This window comes from Trichosurus vulpecula, chromosome 1, assembly GCF_011100635.1.
Source record: "Trichosurus vulpecula isolate mTriVul1 chromosome 1, mTriVul1.pri, whole genome shotgun sequence".
Classification (NCBI taxonomy): Eukaryota; Metazoa; Chordata; class Mammalia; order Diprotodontia; family Phalangeridae; genus Trichosurus; species Trichosurus vulpecula.
Genome location: NC_050573.1, coordinates 403876710 through 403894864, shown reverse-complemented (window position 1 = coordinate 403894864; position 18155 = coordinate 403876710). Strand labels below are relative to the sequence as shown.

General features: G+C 38.2%; 1 pseudogene; it reads left to right on the top strand.

The window, feature by feature from the left end:
- Window positions 1-17344, top strand: part of LOC118839104 — a 134996-nt pseudogene extending 117652 nt beyond the window's left edge.
- Window positions 17345-18155: the final 811 nt, after the last annotated feature.

Genomic DNA, 18155 nt, shown 5'->3' with positions numbered 1-18155 from the left:
CAGAAAAGAATGTTTGTGGTTGCTCACAGACCAGAGCTCAGGCCAAGAGAGCATTAACCTCTCCTTAGATCATACCACCTTGGAAGAACTGAAAACTTACAAAGCCCCAGAACCAGCTCTGAAAAGAGCAACACAAAAAACCTGAAGCTTAGAACAGTGCCCTCCTACACCTTGGGAGCAGAGTCCAACTTTAACATAAAGTTAAAACTCAAGAAATAAGCTGGAAAAATGAGCAAACAACAACAATGAAAAAAACATGACTGAAGTAAATTACTATGGTGGCAGGGAAGATCAAAACACAAATTCGGAAGAAGACAATAAAACCAAAGCAGCTACATGCAAAACCTCAAACAAAAATGTGAATTGCTCTCAGGCCTTGGAGGAGCTAAAAAAAATCTTAAAAACCAAGTAAGAGAGGTAGAGGAAAAATTGGGAAACCAAATGAGAATGATGCAAGAAAGTCATGAAAAAAATTCAACAGCTTGGTAAAGGGGACATAAAAAATACTGAAGAAAATAACACCTTAAAAAATAGAATAAGCCAAATGTTAAGAGGCACAAAAATTCAATGAATAGAAGCACTTCTAAAAAAATAGAATTGGTGAAATGGAAAAGAATGTGCAAAATTTCACTGAAGAAAAGAACTCCTTAAAAAGCAGAATTGGCTAAATGAAAGAGGAGGTAGAAATGCTCAGTGAAGAAAATAATTCCTTAAAAATTAGAATTGGAAAACTAGAAGCTAATGACTCCATGAGACTTCAAGAAACAATAAAACAAAGTCAAAAGAATGAAAATAAAATTGAAGAAAATGTTAAATATCTCATAAAAAACTGACCTGGAAAACAGATCAAGGATAGATAATTTAAGAATTACTGGACTACTTGAAAGCCATGATAAAAAAAGAACGTAAATTTTATATTCAAGAAATTATAAAGGAAAACTTCTCTGATGAAAAATCCACCAATCACCTTCTGAAAGAGATCCCAAAATGAAAACTCCCAGGAATATAATAGCTAATTCCAGAACTCCCAGGATAAGGAGAAAATATTTCAAGTAGCCAGAAAGAAACAATTCAAATATCGTAAAGCCACAGTCAAGTTAACACAAGATTTAGCATTTCTGCTAAAGGACTCCAGGGCTTGGAATATGATATTCTGGAAGGCAAAGGAGCTAGGATTACAACCAAGAATCACATACCCAGAAAAACTGAACATAATCCTTCAGGTGAAATAATGGATATTTAATGAAATTGAAGACTTTCAAGCATTCTTTTTTTAAAAAAATATTTTATTTTCCCACAATTATATGTAAAAATAGTTCTTAACTTTTTTTAAGTTTTAAGTTTTAAATTCTACCCCTCCCTGTTCTTCTCCCCTCCCAGAGATAATAAGCAATCTGATATAAGTTATACATGTGCATTCATGTGAAACATTTCCATATTGACAAAAAACACAGAACTAGATAGAAAATCTGACTTTCATATACAAGATTCAAGAGAAGCACAAAAAGGTAAACATGAAAAAGAAATCATAAGGCACTTGGTATGGTTCAACAGTTTATGTTCCTATATGGGAAGATGATACCTGTAATTCCTAAGAACTTTATCATTATTAGGACAGTTAAAAGGAATGTACATAAACAGAGAGTTGACTATGATGGGATGATCTAAAAAAATAAAATTAAAGGGTGAGAAAGAGGGATTCACTGGGAGAAGGAGGAAAGGAGAGGTAGAATGTAGTAAACTGTCTCACCAGAGGCACAAAAGAACTTTTACAGTGGCAGGAAGATAGGGGGTGGTAGCAAGAAAGGCTTGAAACTTAATTCTAATTGTAATTGCCTCAAAGAGGGAATAACATCCACACTTAGTTGGGTATAGAAGTCTGTCTTACCCTACTCTACAGAGAAGTAGAAGGATAAGAGAAGGTGGGGGCTGACAGAAGGGAGGGTAGATTGAGGGGGGCAGTGGTCAGAAGCAAAACACTTTTGAAGATGGACAGGCTGAAAGGAGAAATAAAGAGAAGGACAAACAGGATTAAAAAAAAGGATGGAGGGAAATACACACTGAGTAATAATAACTGTGAAGGTGAATGGGATGAACTCATCTATAAAATAGCAGAGTGGATAAGAAAAACTGGAATCTTACTATATTTTGTTTATAAGAAACATACTTGAAGCAAAGAGACTCAGTAAAAATAAGGGCCTGGAGCGGAATCTATTATGCTTCAACTGAAGTAAAAAAATAAGCAGGGGTGGCAATCATGATTTCAGACAAAGCAAAAATAGATCTAATTGAAAGAGATAACCAGGAAAGCTACACTTTGCTGAAAGGTATAATAGACAATGAAGTAATATCAGTCCTAAACATATATGCACCAAATGATATAGCATCCAAATTCTTTTTTTTTTGAGGGGGGAAAGCAAGGCAATTGGGGTTAAATGTCTTGCCCAAGGTCACATAGCATCCAAATTCTTAAAGCAATCATTAAATGAATTACAGGATGAAATAGACAATAAAACTATACTTGGGGTAGGGCAGGGTTCAACTTTCTGCTCTCAGAACCAGATAAATCTGGCCAAAAAATAAACAAGAATTAAGTTAAAGAGATGAATACAATTTTAGAAAAGTTAGACATGATAGACCTCTGGAGAAAATTAAATGAGAATAGAAAGTAATATACTTTTTTCTCAGTGGTACATGGAACTTACACAAAAATTCACCACGTTTTAAGGCATAAAACCTCACAACCAAATGCAGAAAACCAGAAATAATAAAGGCATCCTTTTAAGATCATAATGCAATAAAAATTACATTCAATAAAGGGCTATAGAAAGATAGATTAAAAATTAACTGGAAACTAAATAATCTAATCCTAAAGAATGAGTGGGTCAAAGAACAAATCATAGAAAGAATCAACAATTTCATTAAATATAATGAAAATAATAAGACAACATACCAAATTTTGTGGGCTGCAGCCAAAGCAGTACTTAGGGGGAAATTTATATCTCTGAATGCTTACATTAATAAAATAAAGAGCAGATCAATGAATTGGGCATGCAACTAAAAAAAACTAGAAAAAGAACAAATTAAAAATCTCCAATTGAACACCAAATTGGACATCCTGAAAAATCAAAGGAGAGATTAATAAAATTGAAAGTAAGAAAACCATGGAACTAATAATTAAACTAGGAGCTGGTTTTATGAAATAGTAAATAAATTGATAAACTATTGGTTATTTTGATTTAGAGAAAGAAAAAAAATCAAATTACCAGTATCAAAGATGAAAAAGGTGAATTCACATCAATGAACAGAAAATTGAAGCACTTAGGAAATATTTTTCCCAATTATATGCCAACAAATCTAACAATTTAAGTGAAATGGATGGATGTTTACAAAAATATAAGTTGCCCAAATTAGCAGAAGACAAAATAGAATATTTAAATAACTCTGTATTAGAGAAACAAGTCATCAATGACCTTCCTAAGAAAAAATCTCCAAGACCAGATGGATTCGTGGGTAAATTATACCGAACATTTAAAGAACAATTAATTCCAATACTATATATACTATTTAGAAAAAAGGGCAAAGAAAGAGTGCTACCAAATTCCTTTTATGACATCAATAACACCAGGAAGAGCAAAAACAGAGAAAGAAAACTACAGACCAATTTCCCTAATGAATATTGAGGCAAAAATTCTAAATAAAACACTAGCAAGGAGATTACAGCAATATATTGATTAGAGAAATGCACATTAAAAAAACTGTGAGATCCTATCTCACAATTATAAGATTGGCTAATATGACGGAAAAGGAAAATGACAAATGTTGGAGGGGATATGGGAAAACTGGGACACTAATGCATTGTTGGTGGAGTAGTGAGCTAGTCCAAACATTCTGGAGAACAATCTGGAACTATGCCCAAAGGGCTATAAAACTGTATGTACCCTTTGACCCAGCAATACCACTACTAGGTCTGTAACCCCAAGAGATTTTTTTTAAAAAAAGGAAAAGAACCTATATGTACACAAGCATTTATACAGGCTGTTTTTGTGGTGGTAAAGAACTGGAAATTGATGGTATGCCCATCAGTTGGGGAATGGCTGACAAGTTGTGATATTTTAGAATACCATTATGCTATAAGAAATAATAAGCAGAATGATTTGAGAAAAACCTGGAAAGACTTATGTGACTGATACAGAGTGAAGCTAGCAGAACCAGAAGAACATTGTACATAGTAAGAACAACATTGTAAGTGATGAACTGTGAATGACTTATTCTCAGCAAAGCAGTGATCTAAGATAATTCCAAAGGACTCATGATGAAAAATGCTAACTACCTCCAGAGAAAGAACTGATAGAGACTAAATACAAATTGAAGCATACTTTGTTTTAAACTTCCTTTATTTTATTTGTTTTGGTTTGGTTTTGGTCTATGTTTTCTTTTACAACGTGACTAATATGGAAATATGTTCTGCATGATTGCACACACATAGCCTATTTCAAACTGCTTGCCTTCTCAATGAGGAAGAGTAAGAGAGAATACAGAACTCAATATTTAAAAAGAACAAATGTTAAATTTTTTATATGTAATTGGAAAAAATAAAATATTTGACAAAAATAAAGAAAACAGTTAAGCAATTTGAAATTATACACAAAAAATTAAGAAAGAGTGATTTTGACCCAGCTAGATCACTACTAGTTCTATCCCTAAAAGAATGAAAAAAGAGGAACAAGTCATTTGTACATGAAAATACTAATGGCAGCTTCTTTTGTAGTGCCAAAAAAATAAAAAATAAGAGGATATCCAATAATTGAGGAAGGGCTGAATAAACTGTGATGTACGAATGTAATGAAACACTATTTTGCTATAAGAAATGAGGAAATAGATGACTTCAAAAAGATAGGGAAAATTTTATATGAATTGAAACAGAGTGAAGTAAACAGAACCAGAAAAGTGATTTATACTGTCGTGTTATAAAAATAAACAATTCTGAAGACTTTTATAAAATGATAAAGAATGAAATGAGCAGAACCAGGAGAACAATTTATATGATAATAATATTGTAAAAAAAACAATTTTGAAAGCTATAAAACCTATGGTCTTTATAATCATTCATGATTCCAGAAATCAGATGATGAAGCATGCTATCCATGACAGTTAAACAATTTAGGGTATACAATGAGACATATACACATATTGCATACAGCCATTGAAGGAATTTGTTTTGCTTAACTATGCATAGATGTTACAAAAATTCTGTTTTTTTCATTTCTTTTTTTTTTCTTAATGAGGTCAGGGTTGAGGGGGAAATAAAATAGATTCCTTTTAAAATTTTTTAAATAGGGGTGTGTGTGTGTGTGTGTGTGTGTGTGTGTGTGTGTGTTACAAATGTGAAATGTTGCATGCACTTTCAGATGAGGTCACTGTTATTAGTTTTACATAACTTTTACTTTGTTACAAGAGACCTCTCTCTCAGAGTAGGAGTAATCTGTAAATGTTTGAAATGTAAAAACAAAACACATCAATAAAAGTGTCTTTAAAGAAAGAATATATAATAAATACTTTGGGTTTGGAAAGAAAAAAAAAAGGCTTACTCCATGGAGAGTTTAGTTCAATTGATTCCCACCAGTCCTCCTGACCACCCTCATTGCTCTTCAGGGGTCTGAGAGGAGTTCTAAATCCACCCAGCATTTGAAGGCCATGGAAGGACCAGGAGTGGTATGTGTGAGGATAGGAACAGTTGCACTTCTGGGGTCTCAATCAAAGTCTGACATTGTTACAAAATAAACCAAGGGAAAGTGGGCAGTACAGTGCTGTTACAATCTGTTTTCTTCCAAAACACCATTTCTTCACAGAAATGCTGGTCACATATTGTAGAGTTGTGGGCCACACTCAAAACTAATCTGAAGATCATATCCGAACCTTCTCTGTGGCAAGCAATAGATGCTCAGCTTCAATTCTTTTCCCTACTTTCTCTCTGAATGCCTGATTTGGAAGTCTTCCCTAGGACAGAACAAAATCGGGAATTTGGAGAAGTATATACCACATACAATTTCCTACCTTCTTTAGTGTTTCATTGGTTTATTTCTACATTTTAAATTTCTGGAAGAGGGCAGGAGTTGTACCCTGATCCATTTGTAGAAATTGGTCCCCAGTTCCCATGCAAGCTTCCTAGGTAACAATGCATATATTAGATATAGAACAGACTTTGTATCCCAGAGATATTAGAAAAGGATTAGCGGGGGTTGAGAGTAGACAATACATAATGTGCAATTTAGATGTGAAAGAAACATCCCTGAACTTGCCCTGTTTGGTTGAAATGGAAAATGAAAAACTGAACTGATACCTGAAAGATGACCACATATCAAGTTACTCTATCCTGTTTTGTGCAACAGTTACAAAAATATGTTGAGAAATTCTGGGGATCTCCTAAATGATTCATCATTTCTGTGACAGGCCATGGAAATCTTGGAAGCCAGACCCAGGATCAGATACTCAGCAGAAGCCAGGAATGGAGGCTGTTCCAACACTACTCACTTGTTTCCTGATGCCCCGGAGTTCTTCTAAAGCCACAGAACTTTGCCCCTAGTTTGGACTTGTCATTCCGTTCATCAACGTGCTCCAGAAGGATGGGGCAATGCACTTGAATGTGGAGATCATAGCCTGGAGATTCTGAGAGCAAATGATCCCTGTATAATTTATTATTAGGGGGAGGGAAAATACCTACAAATACAAAAAACTAAATCATAGAATCTTAATGCTGTGAAGAATCTTATATACGTTCCTTAGAGCAACGGAGAAAGGAAGGGAATATTCATTTATATAGGTCCTAACAGGTGCCAGGTACCATACTAAGCACTTTTTACAAATATCTCATTTGATCCTCACAAAAACTCCATGAGGAATCCCCATTTTGAAGAGGAGGAAACCGAGGCAAAGAGAGGTTAAGTGACTTGCCCAAGCTAGCTAAGTGGGATCTGAACTCTGGTCTTCCCAACTCTTGACCTAGTGCTCTGTCCACTGGGCCACCTGTACCACAATTATGGCAACAAAGCTGAAGGGACCATAGAGGTCATCCACTTCAACCCACTCACTTTCTAGATGAGGAAATTGATGAAATTTTTATCCTTTCAGAAAAAGGAAGTGGCATGTCCAAAGTCATGCAGCTGGTTTCTGGTATAGACTCTCTTGTAGGCTTCTTGACTCCCAACAGTTTTCTTTCCTCTCATCTAAATAGAGATCAGTTACTGGAGCCCTTGGGAAACTGAGCCTCACATCCCAGCTGCTTGGGCATTCATATGCCATAAGTTCTGCCCAGGATGCCATTTTACAATTCCCTAATTCGATCAAGTCAAATATTTATTAAAAACATGCAATGTGCTTGGTACTGGGTTAGAAAGGAAAAAAAATGAACCTGTCTCAAGGAGCTTATATATTTTGCTGGGGTTTGGGACACAACCTACATACAAATAAGTGTAATACAAAGCAGGGAATGGGAGGATAAAGGAACGATCATAGACCTCTAGTAAAAATTGAGGACAGAGTCTCAAGTGTTGGTCAGTGTTAGATCCTGCCTCTGTTAAGTGTTCTCAGGGAGGAGAAGAAAAGACATTTGAGCTGAGCCTTGAAGAGAGCTAAGCATTCTGGAGGAACCCTGAGATGAGGGGAGAGTTCCTTATCTGCCCAGGAGGATCGGGATGGGCAGAGGAGAGAAGGAAAGAAGCATTTATTACGCACTGGTTATGTGCCAGGCACTGTTAAGCACTTTACGAACATCATCTCTGTAAACTGGGCTTGTCCGGACATACCCAGTCTCCCTAAGTTGGAGGCACTCTTAAGGGGCTTTCGGAGTATGTCCCAACTGCCTAGCATGAAAACTTCTTTGCCTCTACTACATAGGCAGAGGTAGTCTCCTTTGATTGGCTGCCAGTGTCTTTAAAACTATTAAGATGGAAGAAGTCCCCCTTTTCAGCCATTCTTTCTTGTGTGCCCTTCCTTCCTGAGCATTCACCGAGAGTACCCACAGCACAGACCCCATGAACTAAACCCATGAGAGGGGTAGGACTTCCTTCCCTTGATCTCCCTCCTTTACCACAGCTTTGAGAAACGGGCCTGGGGAGGGGGACGGGGATTTGTTTCTGATCTATGGTGTTTGTTTCAGGTTTCAGGTACCTCATAGAACCAGGGAGTTAGGGCCATGCTGACCTCAGAGTCAGGATCACAGGAGGGATGGTACAGCCCAGAGAAGCTCAGGTGCTAGGACTCACACCTGAGATGAGGTTCGAATGTGGAACTGGGACTGTGCTCTATAAGAACTGAACTAAGTTCAGAACCTAATCACCTTCCCATCCCCAGAGACAGGTGATGCAAAGGGAGAGGAGGGATTGTTCCTCCCATGTGCTGGGGTGTTTGTGATTATACCTTTGGAAGTAAATAGCCCTTTGTAAAAGCTATTTGACCATTAATAGCTAAATGGATCAGGGGTGCATAGGACAACCCTTTACTATTGAAGGGACATCATCAACAGAGGTTAGAGCCAATGGCAGAACACCTAGACTGCCCCCACCCCAATTCCCTTAAGGGTACCAAAGAACACATAGGGAGTGGTGAAACATGACTTATTCAGCCTTCAGGATATGAGGGCAGGGGTGGTCTGTGTTATATTTCATTTGATCCTCACAACTCCTGGGAGACAGGTGCTGCTTTTAGTCCCATTTTACAGTTGAGGAAACGGAGGCAGATGGAAGTTAAGTGACTTGCTTAGGATCACACATCTTGTGAGTAGCTAAGACCAGATTTAAACTCCTCAAAGACTTCCTGACTCCAAGCACAGCACTGCATCACATAGCTGCCTAATGACCGGAGATGAGTGATAGGACATTGAGTTTGGGGAACATCTAGTAATCTGGTTTTCCTATAGGATAGAGTTGGAGGAAAGGCTATGTGAACAAAACCCAAAAAGGTACATGGGAGCCTAATTGTGAAGACTCTGAAATGCAGAAGTGAAGTGGGGGCGGGAGCAGGGGAGGAAGTTATATTTAGAAACTGTCCCAGAGTAAACTGCAGGTGGGGGCATAATAAACCAAAGGGAGAAAATGACCTTTCTGAGTCAGCCCTCAGGATCAGATCCATACTGCTTGAGCCAAGAGGCTTAGCGAACCCTGAACCAGGAAGTATATCTAGAATGCAGGGACAGTGTGTACTCTTAACCTTTGTAATTCCTCTTTATGCTGAGAGAGAGAGAGAGAGAGAGGGAGGGAGGGAGGAAGAGAGGGAGGGAGGGAAGGGGAGAGAGAGAGAGAGAGAGAGAATGGGAGAAAGGGAAAGGGAAAAGAAAGAAAGACATTAGCTGGGTGTATTCAGCTATTTGCTTGACAGATTCTGTGTTGGTGTGATATATGAGGTAGTTATAGTCATAATTACCAAGTACATACTATGTTCTTAAGAAGAGTGCATATACTATGAAATGGCTCAGTAGTCAGACTCAAACAGAAACTGATCTCTGCGGGCTGTCTATCGACTTCGTTTTTAAGTGTGTTTTCTATGTTCTACTGTATTTTTATTTATTTTGTTAAATATTTCCCAATTATATTTTAATCTGGTTCAGGCTGCATTCAGGAATATTGTAAACCATGTTTGATTCCTCTGAAGTATATCACCACCTGTGTGATCCTGTTCCTTCTTTTTATTCATCCCTAACCCTCCAGGTACAATGGAGCCATTCAGATGTCTGGTGAACATGCGGATCAACACCTTTTCTTTCAGCTCTTGTGTATAAGATGGTGATATTTTTCTGGATAAAAGACAATGCTATGTTGCTTTATGTCATAGTCTAAGGATCATTTGAGATTTAAATATATATATATATGCATATATAGTATTTATAACATCATTATGGTATTTAAATCTGCACAATATCATAGTTGTTTCATAAAATTTTAGAATTGGAAAAGACCTTAGAAAGACTTTCAACCTCTTCATTTTAGCCTATTTTAGCTCAGAGAGGCTAAGTCAACTCGGTTAAGGGAACAAAGTAAGAACATGAAATTTGAGAGGTAGGTACGTGGCACAGTGGATAGTGTGTCTCACCTGGACTCAGGAATACCTGAGTTAGAAACTTGCTTCAGACATGATTAGGTGGGTGACCCTGGGCAAGTCCCTTCACTGCTCTCAGCCTCAGTTTCCTTATCTGTAAAAAAGAGGATGACAATAGCACTTGCTTCACAGGGTTGAAGAACAAATGAGATGGTATTTATAAAGCACAATAGCTGCTATTATTAATAAACCCAGTGCCCCCCCCCGCTATATCACATTGTCCTTCAAAACCTGAAGAGAATGATGTACAAATGAACTAGAGGTGACCTGTGACCATTTCTTGATTTCGTGTATATCGAAGTTCACAGTAATTAGCCACTATTTGAAGAAGTGTCCAGGGCTAGAGGTTTTGCTTAGTATACAAGACATAGTATTAGCCATCCTGCTTCCTGTTTGTAGAGTTCCCTTGCTCTCCCCACCTACTGTGCTAATAATGCCTTTGTGCTGAGCTATGATTAGCCTTTGACAAGTTAATTTCAGTTCCTAGGGACACAGGATTTAGAGTTAGAGGAGCTCTTAGAGGTAATTTGATTCAACCTCCTTATTTTATCAATTTAATTCAACTAACATTTATTAAGTGCTTACTGCGTGCCAGGCACTTAAGTACTGGGGATACAAAAAGAGGCAAAAGTCAGTCCCCATCCTTAAGGAGCTTGTAATCTAATGATGATGAGACTGAAAGCCAAAGAAGTGAAGAGATTTTCTTGGGGGTCACAAAAATAGTAGAGCTAGCACTTGACCTTGGGCCCTCTGCCCTCAAATCCAGTGCTTTTCCACTGTTCTTGGATGGTCAACAGACAGGTGCCATCCTATAGTTCACTGCCCAACTACTGTTTTGGTATAGTCTGTGTTGGAAATTTAACTGAGCATGTGATCATCACTTTGTTGCTGAAAGCAAAGGATCAGCTCTTGGGATCCTCTGCTAGATTGTAAGGTTCTTGAGGACAGGGAGAGTGTCTCACACAATGCCTGGCATGTAGAAGGAGCATATTTACTTAATTGAATTGAAGGGATCATAGACTCTGTACTAGAAGGCAATTTCCAACTGCTTCCAATAGAATATAAGTCCCTTGAGGGACAGGTCGGTTTCTGTTTTTGTCTTTGCACCCCTAGCGCCTACCACAGTCCATGGCACATAGTAGGTGCTTGATAAATTCATGCTGATTGAGCTTAAAGATCATTTAGCTCAGCCCTCTCCTTTTACAAATGAGGAAACTGAGGTTCAGAGAAGTTAAATGATGTACCCTAAATCTGTAGATCTTGGGCCTGAATCCATGTACTTAGACTAAAAATTCAGTGTTTTTTCACTTATACCAAATTGTCTCTTGTGCAGTGTAAGCTCACCTTATAACCTTTCCTTTTGCCTCTCCCCACCCCCATCACTGAATTCCTAATGTACTACTGAAGTCACCAAGTAGCATTTACGAAGGGAAGGGGCAACTCTTCTTGTCTTCATTTCTTAATAGAAGACAGAGTGGAGTTTTTGTTGCTGTTTGTTTTTTAAAATTTAGGATTTATTAGTCATGTACTGCTTGAGGCAGAGAGCATATGCCAGTAATTAGAGAAATCTTCAGGGAAGAAGGAAGGAGAATGGGGAAAATTAAGGGTAATCCTTACCACAGGGCTTGGGGAAAATGAGACTGATGATGGAGGGAGAGAAAGTGTAATCCAAAGACCAGGATGATCTGTTAACCAAAGAGAATGTGGGGCTCCTTTATCCAAGGAATGGGTCAGTTGCTGGTCAGAGTCAAAGCTGAGGGAATCTGCCAAACATTGGGGTGATGGAACATAGAGATGCAAAAAAACTTAACACTGTCTCAATTCAAGATGTTTCCCAGAGTTTGGGGTGGAACTCCACCTATGATTCCATTGATGAAGATAACTCTTAGTAAGAAAGCTCCCTTTACCAGTACTGATTAGAACATTTTCTGTAATTTATAATCTCGGAGAGTCTCCTGGGACATTGAGAGGTTAAGTACTTGCCTGGAGTAGCACAGCTAGTATGTGTTAGCCGGAGTCTAGAACCCAGGCCTTGTTGACTCTGAGCTGGCTCTCTATCCACTATAAAATATACCCCCTGCCCCACTCCCGTTTAGTAAACTCCAGTACCTCCCTATTGCTTCCATGACCAAATATAAAACCCTCTATTTGACATTCAAAGCCTTTCATAACTTAGATTCTTCTACCTTTCCAGTCTTCTTACACCTTACTCCCCTCCACAAACTCTACAATCCAATGACACTGACCTCCTGGCTGTTCCTCACACATAATATTCCATCTCCCAACTCCAGGCATTTCCTTTCTGGCTATCCCCCATGACTAGAGTCTCTCTTTCTCCTCATTGCTGCCTCCTAGCTTCCCTGATTTCATCAAAGTCTGAGCTAAAGTCTCAGCAAGAAGCCTTTCTTAGTATTCTTTAATCTTAGTGCCTTCCTTTGAACTCATCTCCAATTTATTATACATATATCATATATATCTGCATCTACATCTTGGGTGAACATAGTTGTTTTCATGTTGTCTCTTGCATCAGATTGTGAAATCCTTGGGAGCAGAGACTGTTTTTTGCCTTTCTTTGTATCCCCATCGCTTAATGCAGCATGTAGCACATAGTAGATGCTTAATAAATGCATTCTGACTTGACTGTTTTCCTTGAATTTGATCCTATTTATTTAAGAGATTTGATGAGAGGGAGTTGGTCAAAGGCCTCTGTCAAATTTTGGGTGTGGACATCATACACTGTTTCCCATGTCCCCTCCTTGGCCCCATAGCAGCCGTGATGCCTCTGAGAATTGAAAATACTCCCACAAAATCTTATTCCTCTTTGTCTTCATTAGTTGGTGTGGGTGAGGACTTAGAGAAAAGGGTCTAGAAATTGAGAGAAGCCTATTGTAGTAAAGATCAGTATAACATCACCGGGATATGGAATGAGGAGGGTAGTGCCAGAGAGTAGATCACAGGGCTTACTACCTGAATGATGGGGGGAAAGGGACCTACAACCCCTTTCTGTTCATTTCTATGAAGGTCTGTTGCAGACATTAAGAATGGAAAGCTAGACCTGATCTCTTCTCCTCAAGTATCGTGGAGCAGGTGTGTCAAACATACTGCTTCTGTGGACCACAAGTGCCACCCAACTATAAAATGCAATTGGGAAATAATTAACAAAGTAAATAAAAATACAATGGAATAGATAATCTTAATATGTGTTTTTCTAAATCAACATGGAGCCCACAGGGATCCTTATATAAGGTTTAGTGGCCCCTAATATTTGAGTTTAGCACCGTTGTAGAGAGTCACAGAATCTCAGAAATGGATGGAACTTTAGAGACCATCTAGTCCAACCCAAATCCGTACAAGAATCCCTTCTACAACTGACAGGACAGACTACTGGACTTTATTTGAAGATTTCTAGTTAAGGATACCCACTGACCCCCTAAAATGACTCATTTTGCTCTTATCCCTAATTATAAGGAAGTTTTCCTTCTATCAAAACTTGGGGTAACTAGGTGGTGTGGTAGATAGAACACTGGCTCTAGAATCAGGAGGACCTGAGTTCAAATATGACCTCATGACACTTACTACCTGTGTGACCCTGGTCAAGTCACTTAACCCTGTTTTTCTCAGTTACCTCATCTGTAAAATGAGCTAGAGAAGGAAATGGCAAAACATTCCAGTGTCTTTACCTAGAAAAACCTAAATGGGGTCACAAAGAGTCTGACGCTACTGAACAAATTATAAATATCATCAAATTTGATTCTTACAACAACTCTAGTAGTAGGTGCTATTTTCATTATTCCCATTTTACAGGAGGGAACTAAGGCAGACAGAGGTTAAGTTACTTGCCTGAGGTCACACAACTGGTAAGTGTCTGAGGCTGGATTTGAATTCAAGTATTCCTGACTCCAAGTCCAGTGCTCTTATCCACAGAGGCCCTCACTGTTCTGCAGGGTTCTGTAGGTGGCTCCCTGTCTAAATGGAACTCTAAAATGGGGAGTGGATAAGAGGGGGGAAATAGTCTAATGCTCCCCTAACTGTGCCATGTCCCTTGGGTTGCAGGAATGGCTCCCAGAAGGTAGGCTGTGTGATAGCTAGAAGGTCTGATACAAGGAAGGCCCTGATAGGAGGTGGGCTTCTATGTGTATGAGAGGTAGGATTCTATGTGCACACATCACTAGAAAGGGCAAGCAGGTTAGTATCCCTGTGCACTCTGGATAATTCATCCAAAATGAGTATAGCCACACCCTTTAAAAACTCATCAGAGTTACTTCATGCCGAATTCTGACTTGGCATTAGGCAGCATTGGGCATGGTCTATGGTGGTCTCTTTTACTTGTTGATGCTAGCAGACCTGCTACTTAGCCAGGTTAGCAGGAAGTCCTCCAGAGGATGTGGAGCTATTTTCTATGAACTAGGAAGGCCCAGGGGACAGTCTACTTTGATCTATGAAGAATTCTCAGGGGTGCAATACAACGGGAGGTCTTAGGCTTGCCCAGTAAATGTCTAGAGATCCCAAGTGCTATCAGGGACCAAAGTTCCATTTCCTCCATGCACTTCCTCAGTCAGAAATATGTGTCCTTCAGTGAACTCTAGTGCTCCCTGTAGGGTGGCTAGTGGTTGGGAAATCTGGGACAACTACCATTATAGCTACATGGCCTCTGGAGCCCCCTGTTGGGATCATGGGAATATGGCAGCCAGCCATAACAACAGCTGGGAGCCATCTGGTTATAGACTTGCACAATATTATCAAGTGTTGCCTAAGACAGGATCTACACTTGCCAGGGATTAAGGAAATGGGGATGGGGGAGCAGGCAAGGATCATCCTTAATGGGAAAAGGTGGAACTTGGGCTGAAGATTGAGAGGAGAAAAATAATATTCAAGGGCCCGCCTGACTGGTTAATAGAGTCATCGATGTCCAAGGGACTGAGAAGAGAGATGGGTTGGTTGGTTGTTAGCTAGGGTCCAAAACCAAGGGAATCATTGGATATTATAGAGGCAAAACGTAGGGAGCTCAGGCAACTAATATCCAGGGTGTCTGAAAAGTCTCAGTGCATTTTTAAGCTATGAAAGCTGTTTAAACTTTAAATGATGTAACAAAGCCTAAATAACTTTAGTAGCTTAAAAATGCACTAAGACTATTGGGACACCTGAATATACCTGCTTTCTTTTAAAAGGATCTGAAATAGGATAAAGAAGAAACATACTACAAATATTTGCAATTCTATTCTTTAGTGGATCGGTGATTTCACCCATGTGGCAATCCCTTATGGCTACAGCTTACAAACAAACTGACCACATCTTTTTACCCTAGGTAATCATTGCCTGTGCCTTACAGTAAGTCTTTGGTAGAAGATCTACCCAGGATGCTGGAGGATTTCCCCAGGGTCTTCTTCTATTCTTTGGCTTCTAGGATAAAATGTAGGTTTTCTCTGTTTTTCCCTAACGCTGATCTACTTCTTTTTCCAACTTCACACATCCTGACAATATCTTTTACTCTCATTTGGTGATGTTATATCCCACTGTCATCCACTTTATCTCTTCTCTCTCCATTGCTTTTTGGTTGGCCTGTCATTTGGAGATAATAGTGTTTCATAGTTTGCAGCTCTATAGCACCACTGAGAAAATATTGATATTTAAAAAGTTGCTCTTTGCCAGTTAGGAGCTGATTTGCAATAATTGAAGACCTTGTTCAATTTCCCAAATGACTTCTCAGCTGATCTTTTCCTTTTCAAATCTGGGCACAACTCCTTATTTATCTGTTGCACCAATAGCTGGCGCCATCCATTTAGAGGTCTTAATTTGGGCAATATTCATTCTTTATTCACTTGTCTTGTATTAGGCATATCTTTTTTTGAATGGCTGTTGATCTCATCAAGGAGTTCCTACATTGTTCCTAAATGCTATTCAATCAGCATAACTTTATCCATAAACAAGATCATCTAGAGAGAGTCATCATCCATAAGGAATTATTCTTCTATTTGCATTATGAACGGGACATATCCTATGATGGAAGCTCATCTCCCTCTTTCATGCCTCATTTGATATTGATAATCAGAGGATCTTTGAACAAAGTTGCCTATCTCCATAGCTGCATCTTTCAAGGAATCTTCTGTCATCTTGTCATATACATAGGAAGCATCTTGTTGAAGCAGTCTTTAATGCTGTATTTTGCTTTAATGGACAAAATGCTTCTATATATTTAAGAAACAATAAAAATCAATGGGATCTTATATATTCTATACCTCTCAATCAGTTGTGTGACTACAAAGATATGTTCCATTATAAAAAAAAATTCTGGAGAAAGGCTGCCTGTCCCTTGTTTATATTTTCATCAGGGATACTTAATATGTGCCATTAGTCTGAGAGCTCCCCATTAGAATAGTAACTACTGGAGAGCACAGCTGTCTTTTACCTTTTTTTTCTGTACTCCCAGGGTTTAGCCCAGTGCTTGTAACATAGTAGGAACTTAACAAATGATTGTTGAGTCCAAACTATGCTCTTCAGAGAGTTGTGGGAAGGAGGATGAGTAATGGTGCTGGTCTAACATCAGAAGGCTGTTGGATCCTCACTTGGCTAAATATTTAAGAAGACAACAGTGTCAAAGATTACATTTGAACCTGCAAGAGATGGAAGAGAAAAAATGGAAGAGGATTTGAGTCAGCTTTCTAAACAATATCCAAGCAGAGATCTACCTTCTCACACAAAGATAAAAATTGAAAAACTACTCAGGATGCCCCTGAAGAGGTTCACAACCATGATTCAGGAGAAAACTAGAAGAAAAAGAAAATTGCTACGACAGAAAAAAATGATTGTCCAACTAAAGAGCCCACAACATAATTGGCTGTGTCTAAGAAACCTCAGTTAGATGAGATTCCTTAAGTAAACCTGGATGCAGATCATCTCCTAACAGATGAAGATGAGGATTTTGAAGAAGAAAGTGACGGTGATGATACCACAATTCTATTGGCAGATCTAAAATCGTTAAGAAAGAAGAGAGTTGAAGAGCAATCTTGGAAAGAACAAGACCAAGACCAAAGTCTTCTCTTGGAATCTTCAATGAAAAATATTCTAAGTAGAAATCCTCTCCTTAATCTCATTGGTCCATCTCAGCCTCAGGTCACCTTTGAAGTAAAGAGAAGGTGGGGTGATGATGTTGTCCTTAAGAATTGTAGATGAGTGGGGGAAAGAAAGGAAATTTGCAAACGATACCCTTAGAACAGGATTTCACAAAAAGTTCATAAAGAAACATATCAAGTAATATTGTTCTATAAGTTTAATTATTAAAAATCCTTTCGGCTCCAGTTTGGTCAGGATTTTCTTCCATTGTACTTGATGGCTCATAGATTTCCTGCATTTTGAATTTCAAAAGACCTCTTTTTGTCAGTGATACTTTATTTTAGATCTTAGATCTAGGAATTAGTTGAGTTTTTTTTTACAGTATTGATTTATCATTTTAATAATCTAGTATGTGTTCTGCGAGGGAAAAATGCATGTTGATTTCACAGTCCATTTTCATAAAGATTTTATGGAAATGAGAAAGTAAGCATTTGGGTGAAGAGTTACTGGTCTTCTCAGATGCTTTTCTTGATTAATGATAGTATTTATGATCTTTTCCTTTGTTTTAAAATCTCTAATAATGTTCAATAATATGTAATGTGCAATAGCAATATGTAATAATTTAATGATCCTTGTTCAAAGATCTCACGTGAAGAGAACCAACTGTTAAGTCTTTGTAGATGGTCTGAAAAATATCATTCCTAGTACCAGTGATAGTGCTCAATGCAAAACAAAATGCAAAACCAATATAAATCATGGAAAGGTAACAGAGAGAATCAATAGTATCAGGCACCTGAGATAAACTGATTACTACAATTATGTACTGAATTTGGCTCTATTTCTCTATAGCTAAGGGAAATGTTGTATTATATGCTTTTCATTTTCAGAAGGGTGGGAGAGGGAATAAAGGAAAAGATGCAGATTCATCTGCATGCTTTTTTTTTTCCTGAAAATAAACTTAAGAATTTACCACACTGGTCCTGGTATGAGAAGATTGCATAATATAGTTTTGT